Source organism: Tenrec ecaudatus, chromosome 9, assembly GCF_050624435.1.
Source record: "Tenrec ecaudatus isolate mTenEca1 chromosome 9, mTenEca1.hap1, whole genome shotgun sequence".
NCBI lineage: Eukaryota > Metazoa > Chordata > Mammalia > Afrosoricida > Tenrecidae > Tenrec > Tenrec ecaudatus.
This window is the reverse complement of record NC_134538.1, coordinates 60,448,589-60,459,410: the sequence shown is the minus strand read 5'-3', so window position 1 is coordinate 60,459,410 and position 10,822 is coordinate 60,448,589. Positions and strand designations below refer to the sequence as shown.

Sequence of the window (10,822 nt, the reverse complement as noted above, 5' to 3'; positions counted from 1 at the left end):
CTGTAGACAGCTGGACACCCCTTCCAGAGGGGTAGTGGGTAGATGAGTCACTCAGGGTTCATTGTAGCAACAATAAAACTAAAAACCTTCCTCTGGTTCCTGAACGCTTCTTCCCCTCCCAATTATCATGACCCCAATTCTACCTTGCGGACCTGGTTATACCAAAGGATGTACAGCGGTGCAGTGGGGATCTGGAGGCACAGGGAATCTAGGACAGACGAACCTCTCAACACCAGAGGTGGGAGTGGCGACACCAGGAGGGAAGGGGGTGTAGAAAGGGAGAACCGATCTGGGAGATCTATGTCTAACCTCCTCTCTGGGAGATGGGCAATGGGGAGGCAGGTGAGGAGAGACGCCGGGGAGTGTAAGATAAGATATAATAATTATTTATAAACTATCAAGGGACCAGGGGTGGGATCGGGGAGGGAGGGGGACGGGGGAAAAAAGGGAAACCGAGCTGATTCCAGGAACCCAAGTGGAAGGTGAATTATGAGAGTGACGAGTGCAACGAATGTATAAGGGTGCTTTGCTCAATTGATGTATGTACAGATTGTGATAAGAGCCTTTTGAGCCCCAATAAAAAGATTTTAAAAAAAATCTAAATTCAATTCTGAAATTGCACTTATCATAGAACACCAGACTATACCTCTCTGTAATTAATAAAGGAAAATTCTCAGATTAACCAGTTTAATAAAAGTACAAAAAGGTAAAATAATATGATATCAGAGACACAATTTTCAGTGTCAATCTTAGGCACTTTTATTTTCTTAGCAAAAACAAATTAGAAATGAATATAAGAATAAAATTTGTATTAATTTGTCATTCATTGTAAGTAGATATTACTACACTTAAGGAATGAAGTATATTTTATATTTAATTTATTTTCAAGTCTGAAATAGATTTTGATATGTGTGTGTGTGTGTGTGTGTAACCTTGTTAGTATTTAGGATTAAAATATTTTATTTAGTTAAAATTCAAGGACAAAGTTTCTGAATATATTTTTGTTCTTTAAATCGACATTTGGATCAATGTAATGCAGGTAATAATTTGAATCAAAATTATTGATATCAGTACAGGTGGTCATAAATCATATTCCCTATGCAAAGTTTTTATTTTAGCTTCTTTCTTTCCATTTGTAACTAAGAACTCAAGTGAAAATAGTAGGCACCTAATAAGGACATTCACACTGATTTAATACTTGAAAGACCATTTTTTATAAAACCACAAGTTTTGTAACGTTTCCTATTTTTAGGCTGTATTCACAATTATGGCATTTACAATATTCTTAGCAATACAAATAATTGTTCTTTTATATTTTCCTGAATGTATCCCAAGTTCATAAAAAGAAAATTTAGATAAGGTCTAAAAATGTTCAGTATCTAAATTCACCTATTTCCTAAATTAATAGAATAGGAAAGGGTGCATAGATAAACTTATTTTGTTCTACAAACCTATGATGTAAATTTTATTATTAAATTCATTTTGCATATTAGGAAACCAAGGTCTAGCACCATGAGTAATTTTCTGATACTCGGGCAGAGAGTGAGAGACAGAGACAGGATGCTCACACTCAAGCCATCTGGTTCTTAATCTCATCCTCTTTACATTCCTATTTGGCCTGTATAGGGGACTTCAAAGAAAGAGTCTTTCAGGGTGCTTTGCTCAATTGATGTATGTATGGATTGTGATAAGAGTTGTATGAGCCCCAATAGATTTATTAAGAAAAAAAGAAGAAAAATCATAGGAAGATTTATTTTAAAAAAAAGAAAGTCTTTCAGAATTTATTTATAGTGTCCAACAAGTTATACATCATCCGAAATTCTTTAAAACCACAGGATCCTATAATTTATTAGCAATGGAGAAATGACCTAAATATAGCCAAATAGGACCATCATACTATGAAAATGGAGTATGCATCCAGCAGAGATGCTCCGTTTTCTGTGTATGAAGCAATGTTTGCTAAAGAATGCCTGGTAGAAGAAAAAACAAACAGGCCCTGTGGTTCACGATGAGTGTGAGGAGTGTGCCTTACTAGTACAATTCAGAGGTTTGTGTTGACTGCCATCAACCGCCCAGTGTAAAAAATTATCCGTGCATTATTCCCAACTACATATTTTTAAACAAGTTGAAGGGGGGACATGTCCTTCTTTCGTATCTCCCTTTACACGATGCCATGCACTGAGGAGCACAGGAATATGCGATGAACACGAGCTGACTAAAGGACGGAGATGCTAAGTCGGTTGCTTCTGCTCTCGGAACGTGATTTCCTTTTTCATTCTGGATTTTGAAAGGTCAACATTTTTTTCCAATGAGACTTAAGACATATTGTAATCAATAAAACAGTTGTGGTTTAGTTCTACTTTAACTCATGGGGACCCCTTGTGTGTGTGATATTAAAGATCATGCATATAATAAGTGCATTATAATGTTAACCTATTTTGGTTTTTATGGAGTACCAAAAATACCCTGTTAAACAAAAGAATATATTTTTATGTTTTAAAGAAGAATTTTATAGAGAGGGTTTTCGTTCATGCAGTACACGAGATAGATCTGGGATGTCAGGGTAGTTCCTACCCTTGTCATAGTTTGAAACTGGTTGCGCTACTCTTCACAGCCCCATTAAAAAGACAATGACGAGATGAGAGAAATGATCATAAATTGTCTTGCTTACAGTTTCCAACTTAAATACTATAACTCTCTTCCTTCATTTAAATTTTTTTCCCCTCTCTTTGTTCTTCCATTTGTTTCTTCATTTATTTTTTCTTTTAAAATGTTTGTAATTTCCTTTCCTGAAGCTAATTAACTGATAACAATTCATAAATCAACTGACTATTTTGGTCACCATTCTCTTTGCATCAAATTCATGACAATCATATATTTGTTAATAGTTCCAACCTAAAAATCCATGTCAGAACCAAATAAACTGAACTAGTTTGAATATTGTCTCAGGAGTTTATGGGTTGGTGATTGTGTTCATCTCGGTTGATTTGAGAAACATATTCATAGACACTCATATGTGTATAAGAAAGAGCTTTATGTACAAGATCAATTGAATATTGCGAAAACATCCTAGCCCAGTGTAGATCAAGAACATAAGACTGATATTAGCCCATATGTATGATACCAATGTATACATTTCTCTTTAGACTCACTAAATATACACAATAATGCTGAATGCATTAAGATCACAGACCAGTGGGTGGAAAGTCTTGTGGATCCAGTGGCAGTAGAAGCATCTCAGCACTGGTGTGGGTCTCCACATGGCTCTTCCAGTTCCAGGCTGTGGCTACCTCAGCATAGCTCCATCTGGATTGGCCTCAGTAATGTCTCAAGGGGATTGAGTATATCTGGCCTCCAGAGAGCTATTTATTACCGTGGCACCTCGAAATGATGTCATCAAACTGTGATCTGATTGACCTCTTCACAAGTTGACCCCAGATTATGTAACTACCACAGTCCACCCCTTCTCAACTTAACACTTTCACACAACTCTTTAGCCATATATAATTTTTCTTTCTTTTATTTTTTAGGGGATCGCACGAACGCAGTCCCCCACTACCACAAATTATGCAGTCGAGTTTCCTACGTTTGGGGAAATCGCAGGGGCCAGTACACCTCGACTGCATTGGGCGAGCCTCGTCCTGGGAAAACCATCCCCATGATCATGGCATCTCCCCTGCCATGATATAAGTATACCATACATAATTTTCAACTAAAAAAATTATATCTGTACCTAAAAGGTTAAAACTAAAATGCATACAATTAATTATGTGCCAAAGTCTCATTGAAGCATAATATTTGATAAATGAACAGCACAACAATAATTTATGCCTAACAGTTGCAGTTAAGTAATACCTACATCTTAGTCTTATAATCCTATGAATATATTCTCCCACCTATGAAAGTTTATAAGCCAGTCACTTCATGGCTTTATCTACCCCATTTTGGGCATCCAGTTTCTATACTGCCCACTTACATCAACCCAGTGCTCTGATTACACAATTATATTCCTTGATATGAAGAATCTTCCCAGTTGGAACCTTGTGAAGTCTGCATCCATGAGCAAAGTCAAATCAGGACAGGGCGTCCATAAAGTCAGAAGCAATATACACCAGTTCACAGGCTCAAAGATCTTCTCTTCATCTGATAGATAGGGTTCTGGTCAACTCAATGTGGGCTGCCTCACTTAGCCTCACAGGGTGCCCATTGGCTGCCTCACCTTTAGAACATGGACTTGTCACAAATTCTTCACAAGTCTAGCCCCTTTGTGTTAAGTCATGAAATTTATACCAGTCATCCAGCTCTTGTCTTCTCTCATCCCTGTAAACCAGTCAATGTGTGTGAGTGGTCAGACTCAACCTGTCTCTTTATTGCTGCATTTCTCCCACTTTCACTCAACAAGTGGATCCAGGTGGCCACCTAGCAAGAATTTCAAGTTACCACAGTCTCCCTTTAACGTTCAGCCCTAGAGAGTTTTCTTCATGGTTTCAGAATTTTTCCAGCTTCTGACAAAATCTACTAGTTCAAAATTCAAAAATCCAGAGTTGATTTTTCTTCAATCTGTCAACCCTATAGGTAAGTCTCTTCACCTATGAATGTCCTGAGCACTGAAGACACTGGTGGGACTTATTCCATAGCCTTCTTTGCAGGCATGTCCTAAACCCATTTGTTTTAGTCTGGGTTGACTAGAGAAACAAATCCAGAGAGACTCATATGTTTATAAGAGAGAATTTCATATAAAAGGTAATTGCATATTCAGAAAGCATTCCAACCCAGTCCAATCCAAGCCCATAAATCCGATATTAGCCCATATGTCTGATACCAATCCACAAAGACCTCTTCTGACTCATGAAACACATGCAATGATGCTGAATGCAGGACGATCAAAGGCCAGTGGGGAGAAAGTATTTTGATCCAGTGGGGTTCTAAGCTTCTCAGCACTGGCAGGGGTGTATATGTGGCTTTTCCAGCTTCAGAGGTCTGGTTGCATCAGGGCGGGGCCATATAGCTTCTCCAGCTCCCAGGGTGTAGCGCCATGTGTCTTGTCAGTAAAACATCATCTCAGGGAGTGAGCAGAGAGAGAAGTATCTCCTACCTCCAAGGAAGAAATGCGGGATTTTCCAGAATTCTCAGGAGAAGGCCATGCCTACATAGAAGTCTCATTGGCTAAGACCCAATTAACAGACTAGACTCCACTCCTACACTTCACTCTTAATCCTCTCAAGTTCCAAATTGACATCAGATTATGTAACTACCACACCATTTAACAATCCAATTATAATGTCTGAAGACAAGTGGGTTTACAAGTTCTCTATTTTCATACCTCTCAGTAATCATTTCTAGCAATCATTATATAAACAGTAATAAGCAGAAGAAATCATTGTACCCAAAGTAGAATCAGATAAGAAACTCAATTCTTAAAACAGTCAAGTTCAGGCTTTATCTAATTTATTTTAATTTTTACCTAAACTATTCCATTGGTACAAATTATGGGATTAGGCCTCTGACAGCAGCACGCCAGAGCTAGATTTTCTGTCAGCCATTTTGACCTTCTGTCAGACATTTTCAGTAAGCATTATGGTTTCTGAGAAATTTATTGGGTGATTTCTATCCCTGAACTCAAAATATATATTCATCACATTCATTTTTTCCATTTCACACAGGAATAACTAAAAACTGCAACCAAACAAAAGAATCAAAACTTTAACTTCCTATATTCTTTCCAGAAAACACCCCAGTAAACCCCATGGCCATATCTGACTTCTGGCTAGCCAAAGAAGAAAAACTACCAGGAGGCAGAGGTCTAACAAGCATCCAATCTCCAACTTTATGATTTGTTTCTCTAGTATCCCACTCCCAAGGTACCATAGGTGTTAGTCTGGGTTGAGTAGAGAAACAAATCTAGAGATACTCATATGTGTATTAGAAAGAGCTTTACATACAAGAACAATTGAATATTGAGAAAACATCCCAGTCCTGTTCAGACCAAGTCCATGAATCTGATATTAGCGCCTATGTATGATACCAGTATATAAATTCATCCTCAGCACATGCAATGTTACTGATTGCAGAAAGATCACAATCCAGTGGGTGAAAAGTCCTGTGGATCCAATGGAAGTAGTAGCATGTCAGCACTAAAGTTGGTCTCCATGTGGCTCATCCAGCTCCAGGCCTCTGGCTGCATCAGTGTAGCTCCATCATACTAGTCCCTAGTAATGTCTTCCAGGAAGTCAATGTATCTGCCCTCCAGTGAGCTATTTATTTCCCTGTCACCTCAAAATGATGTCATCTAGCTTTGACCTGATTGACAGGTTATACTCCACCCCTTGACAAGTTGACCCCAGGTTATGTAACTACCACAGTGACACTCTAGTTAATTTCAAGCAAGATGTCAATAGTATAATATTATACAAGCAACCTTTAAATATGTAATACGAGAACAAAGCAACATCATGAATATGCAAGCTTTATGTGTTCAAAGACACCTTTGTGGCACAGTGGGTCAAGCTTTAGGTTTCTAATCACCAGATTAGTGGTTCAAAGCCACCTGCCTTTGAGCAGCAAAGGGTGAGGTTGTCTCTTCTCTGGTCTCTTCTGTTAGGAGCCCTGTTGCCATCCTAGGTTGATAACCACAAGGTAAGCACTCGGAACCCACCAGGTGCTCCACAGCAAAGATGATTTTTATTCTATGAGCAGATTGTTGACCATCCCAAAGAACAAATGAAATCCCTGTGGCATTGAACTATGCCTAAAAAAGAGCTGTCTTAAAGGAGGATAGAGAGTATTCTAAGGAGTGCCATCTCCTCCTCAATTTTCAATGGCATAAAAATGGAGACATGTATCATTGGACAGCCAAACCTATCCAAAGTACCACATGAGCCAGCCAGGATCATTAAGTAGCCTGGAACTGTCCAGCATCCAATTAATTTAGGAAAATCAAGAACTCATCAGGATTATTTTGAAAGGCTAGCAGTTCAAACCCATGAAGAGTTTCCTCCAAAGGGGTCTGCTTCATAAAAATCACAGCTTTGAAAACTCAATGGAGCAATTGAACCCAGCACACATGAAGCCATTATGAATTTGAAACTCCAGAACAGCAATTAACAATAACAACATTTATGGAACTCTTTTTCAGGATTGCTCCAAATAAATGGATATTCACATTACTTTCTCTACTCTGAGGATGAAATTATCTCTAAATAATTCTCGGAAAGTTTGAAAGATTTTTTGAGGGATTTATTTGAACCTATGAATAAAGTAAAATAAAAGTATGCATGCCATTATAAAAATACGTTTACTCTTTATGTACTTCTACAGAATATTAAAAACCAATAACAAAGGAAACGCACGGTATGCTAACTTCGACGGAATGAAGCCCGAATGATGAGCGCATGATGAATGCAGCCTGAACTCCTGGCAATAACTTCTCAATCATCTAGAATTGCTAGTCCATTTGTGATTTTTATCTGGTTTGTTATCACTGACTATAAAACTTCAATTCTCCAAAAATCAACAAAATGAAGCATTCATATCAATACACCTCTTGTTTTTATGAGACAAAAAAATTAATCAGTGAAATCATCACATTTCTCCCCCACCCCTCAGCCCCCCACATCTGACCCTGCAATTCCCACTTAACTCAAACCAAACATACCGTCCTTATTCAGTTTCAACTCAGTGACCCAATAAGGACAGGGTAGACCTTGCCTGTGGGTTCCCAGACTACAGTTCTCTAGAGGAGTAGAAAGCCTCTTCTTTCTCCTTAGGAGCAGCTGGTGGTTTCACTGTGCAGCCCCACCTCACCCTACCCTCTAGATTTCCCAATAAGGTTCACCCCTGTCTCTAAGAGGAAACAAACAAACAAACAAACACCAGACCTTGCGGATGACAGCTTAACACTTATTCCACGTTGACACCAGGCTCCCCTCAATGCCTACAGATAACTGGAAAAAAATCCAAATTTTATTGATTAATGCTTTAAGTTATCCATCCATTACTACCCCACTGGGTTCAAAAGTTAACATCTGATACCTGTAATATCTTGAACCTGACTGTACCCCATAACCCCTGAAAATAATTTATTTGGTGTCCCTGAAAATAATTTATATACTCTCATCCCCATGATTTTCTTTATGTAAATTATGTTTATCCAATTATGTGAACTCCATTCCATTCCTATCCCAATACTATATATTATTTGGAGAACAGTTGATATATAATACAACCATGAAGTTTCCTCTAATCCTAGGGAGCATTTATTTCACCAAGGCAAGAATAATTTTATTCTTTCTAAATCCCAATTATTTGCCAAAGATGAGAAACTATTGCCTATCAAGGCAGACAATTTCAATATATTTTCAAATTTTTGATGAATGCAGATCATGCTTTTTCATAATTTCTCTTTCCTCCTTTCTTCGGCAATAATAAAGGAAGTTTACCAAATAGCCCTCCAGAAATTTGAGAGTTAGTATTTCTATATTACAGGCTAAATGTTAGAACGCGAATAAAAGAAAAGCAGACCCAAAGCGTTGTTTTAATTCGCAGGTCTTATTAGAGTTAATGACCTGCCTGTGTGTTTAGAATGGAATGGGCGTAAAGGGGCAGGGTGGGGGGAGAATGGAAGAGCAAGTGAAGAGAGAATAGACAAGGTAAGAAAGGGAGAGCTACAGAGAGAGAACGAGACAGCGGGACAGACATGTGGCCACACAAAGGAATCCCGTGGTAACAGACTTTGGCCACAGAAATAAGTTATTATGTCTAAAAGGAGCCCGTGCTTCCTCCTGATTGGCTGTGGTACCAGCAGAATGGTGAAGAGAGGGGCAGGCATCTGTGAGACGTCTTGGGAAGGTGAGGAGTCACATTAGGCTAGGTGGGGATGGAGAAGGGATTAGAGATGCCCGCCATGACTGAGAACTTCAGTGTTATTGCTGCACCCTTCACGAAACACATTTGTTCTTGTAATAGGATTCATTGGCTCTCTCACTCATGGTCACCACTTCCTTAGAATGCTATCATTATGTCCTTCTGATAAAATAAAAAGTATGGGCCTCATATGATTTAGCTAACAGAGAAATAAATTAAGTTTATGAAGGAGAAAAGTTGATACTTTTAAATTGTTCCCAATTTGAAATGTCTATAAAATTAAAATCTCAACACGTTTATAAATTTGGTATAAAATAATTACCTCCCAGAAATAAATTATATTTAAAAGGAATAGTAAATATATGGGACCAAATATTATCAACTGTTTGAGAAATAAACACACACACACACACACACACGAAATGGCAACATATGTACAAATGTGCTTGAAACAATTGAGTATGGATTGTTACAAGAGCTGTAAGAGCCATCCATAAAATGTTGTTTTTAAGTACTGCTGTAAACCATTTATTAAACTGAAGCATCAAATCCTGAAGCTATTGCTTCTCAACATAACTGGTGTCTATGTTTATAACCTCGGCAGGTGACATTTCCATTTCTGTGATTCCTCCCAGAAGAATTCTAAGCGAATTCATTAACATCCTGCAAAAGAGCGATTTTAGCATCCTTGAGGGCCCAGTAATGCATTCCTTTGTTGAGTTTTGTGTATAAAAAGATGTCTAAATGAACAAAAGCATGGTTTGGGGACAGGTAGGGTAAGGTAAATTTGAAAATCCGTATAACAGAGCCTTGTAAAGTTCCAAAAAGTAACAAGGATATTGTCAGGACAGAAAAAACATTCCTTGACTCCCTTCTCCTGGTCCTCTTTGCATCACTGAAGTTTCCCATTATCTTCAAATTTAATTATAATACGCCTCCATGATCATCCTTTTTGTTGATAAAATTTAACAAGATGAGCACTTTGGAGATCCAAACATACTGTTACTATAATCTTCAGAGTTGACCTCTCTGCTTTGAATTTGAATGACCTTTGGCCTTGAATGACCTCTCAACGCCACTGTCTGGGTCAGGTATTTTCTCCATTTTTCAGGGTGCTCTGATGAGGCTGAAAAGTCAGTCACTCAGAGAACTTAGCTGCAGTCGTTCGGTGATCACAGAGGTACATTTAAACATATTTTGGGTTAGAATATACCCATGCATTCATGGATGGAAACTTAGGAACCTAGTTTTTGACTTATCTTTTTATATGTACCCACACGCGTATGAACAAATGTTGCGGTTCAAGTAAGTGAAGATTTATGATGTCCAATTTAATCATGTGAATTTTGTATTTGTTAGGCTGGTCCAACTGCAGAGGGAACCTTTAAAAAGAGTGGTCAACCCTCCTGCAAGGGGGGGGGGGTGGCCTTTGACAGCGCCTTTTCTGTCATTTAGGGAGCCAGCAGGGAGGACAGAGAGCAGAAAACAATCCCGGAGAAGTAAATAAGAGTATTTTTAGGTAAAGTCTAAGGCCCCTTTTCTATGATCCCATCTTCCCTGGCGAGGGGGAAAAAGACTGAAGGCTTCTCTGAAAAGGAGAGGGGCACTTTAAACAAGAACTGGCCTCAGGGCAATTACAAACCTGTGTTCCATTGTGATGATAAAACAAAGATTACCTTGGGCCCAGCCAAACTTGTCTTGGATGCAAATAGAACATAATTAAAGCATAGTGATTAATCACAAAACAATATGTAATTATATATTGTGAGATATTTGTGTTTTCTGAGGAGGTCTTAGGTGACCCTGTGAAAGGGTCATTTGACCCTGACAGGGGTAGAGACCCACAGGTTGAGAACCACTGCTTTTGTTCATTAAAGAAATGTGGTGACATGAGCGTGCCTATTTCATGTATGCATGTCCGCTAGTTATCTATTGGTTGGTTGTACTGTTGTGCCCTTTG

The 10,822-nt window shown here is 38.4% G+C and overlaps 1 non-coding gene across 1 annotated transcript; it reads right to left on the bottom strand.

The window, feature by feature from the left end:
* Positions 1-3,527: 3,527 nt before the first annotated feature.
* LOC142457389 (U1 spliceosomal RNA) lies at positions 3,528-3,694 on the bottom strand. Its single transcript, XR_012786144.1, has one exon. It is a non-coding gene; the product is annotated as a U1 spliceosomal RNA (small nuclear RNA).
* Positions 3,695-10,822: the final 7,128 nt, after the last annotated feature.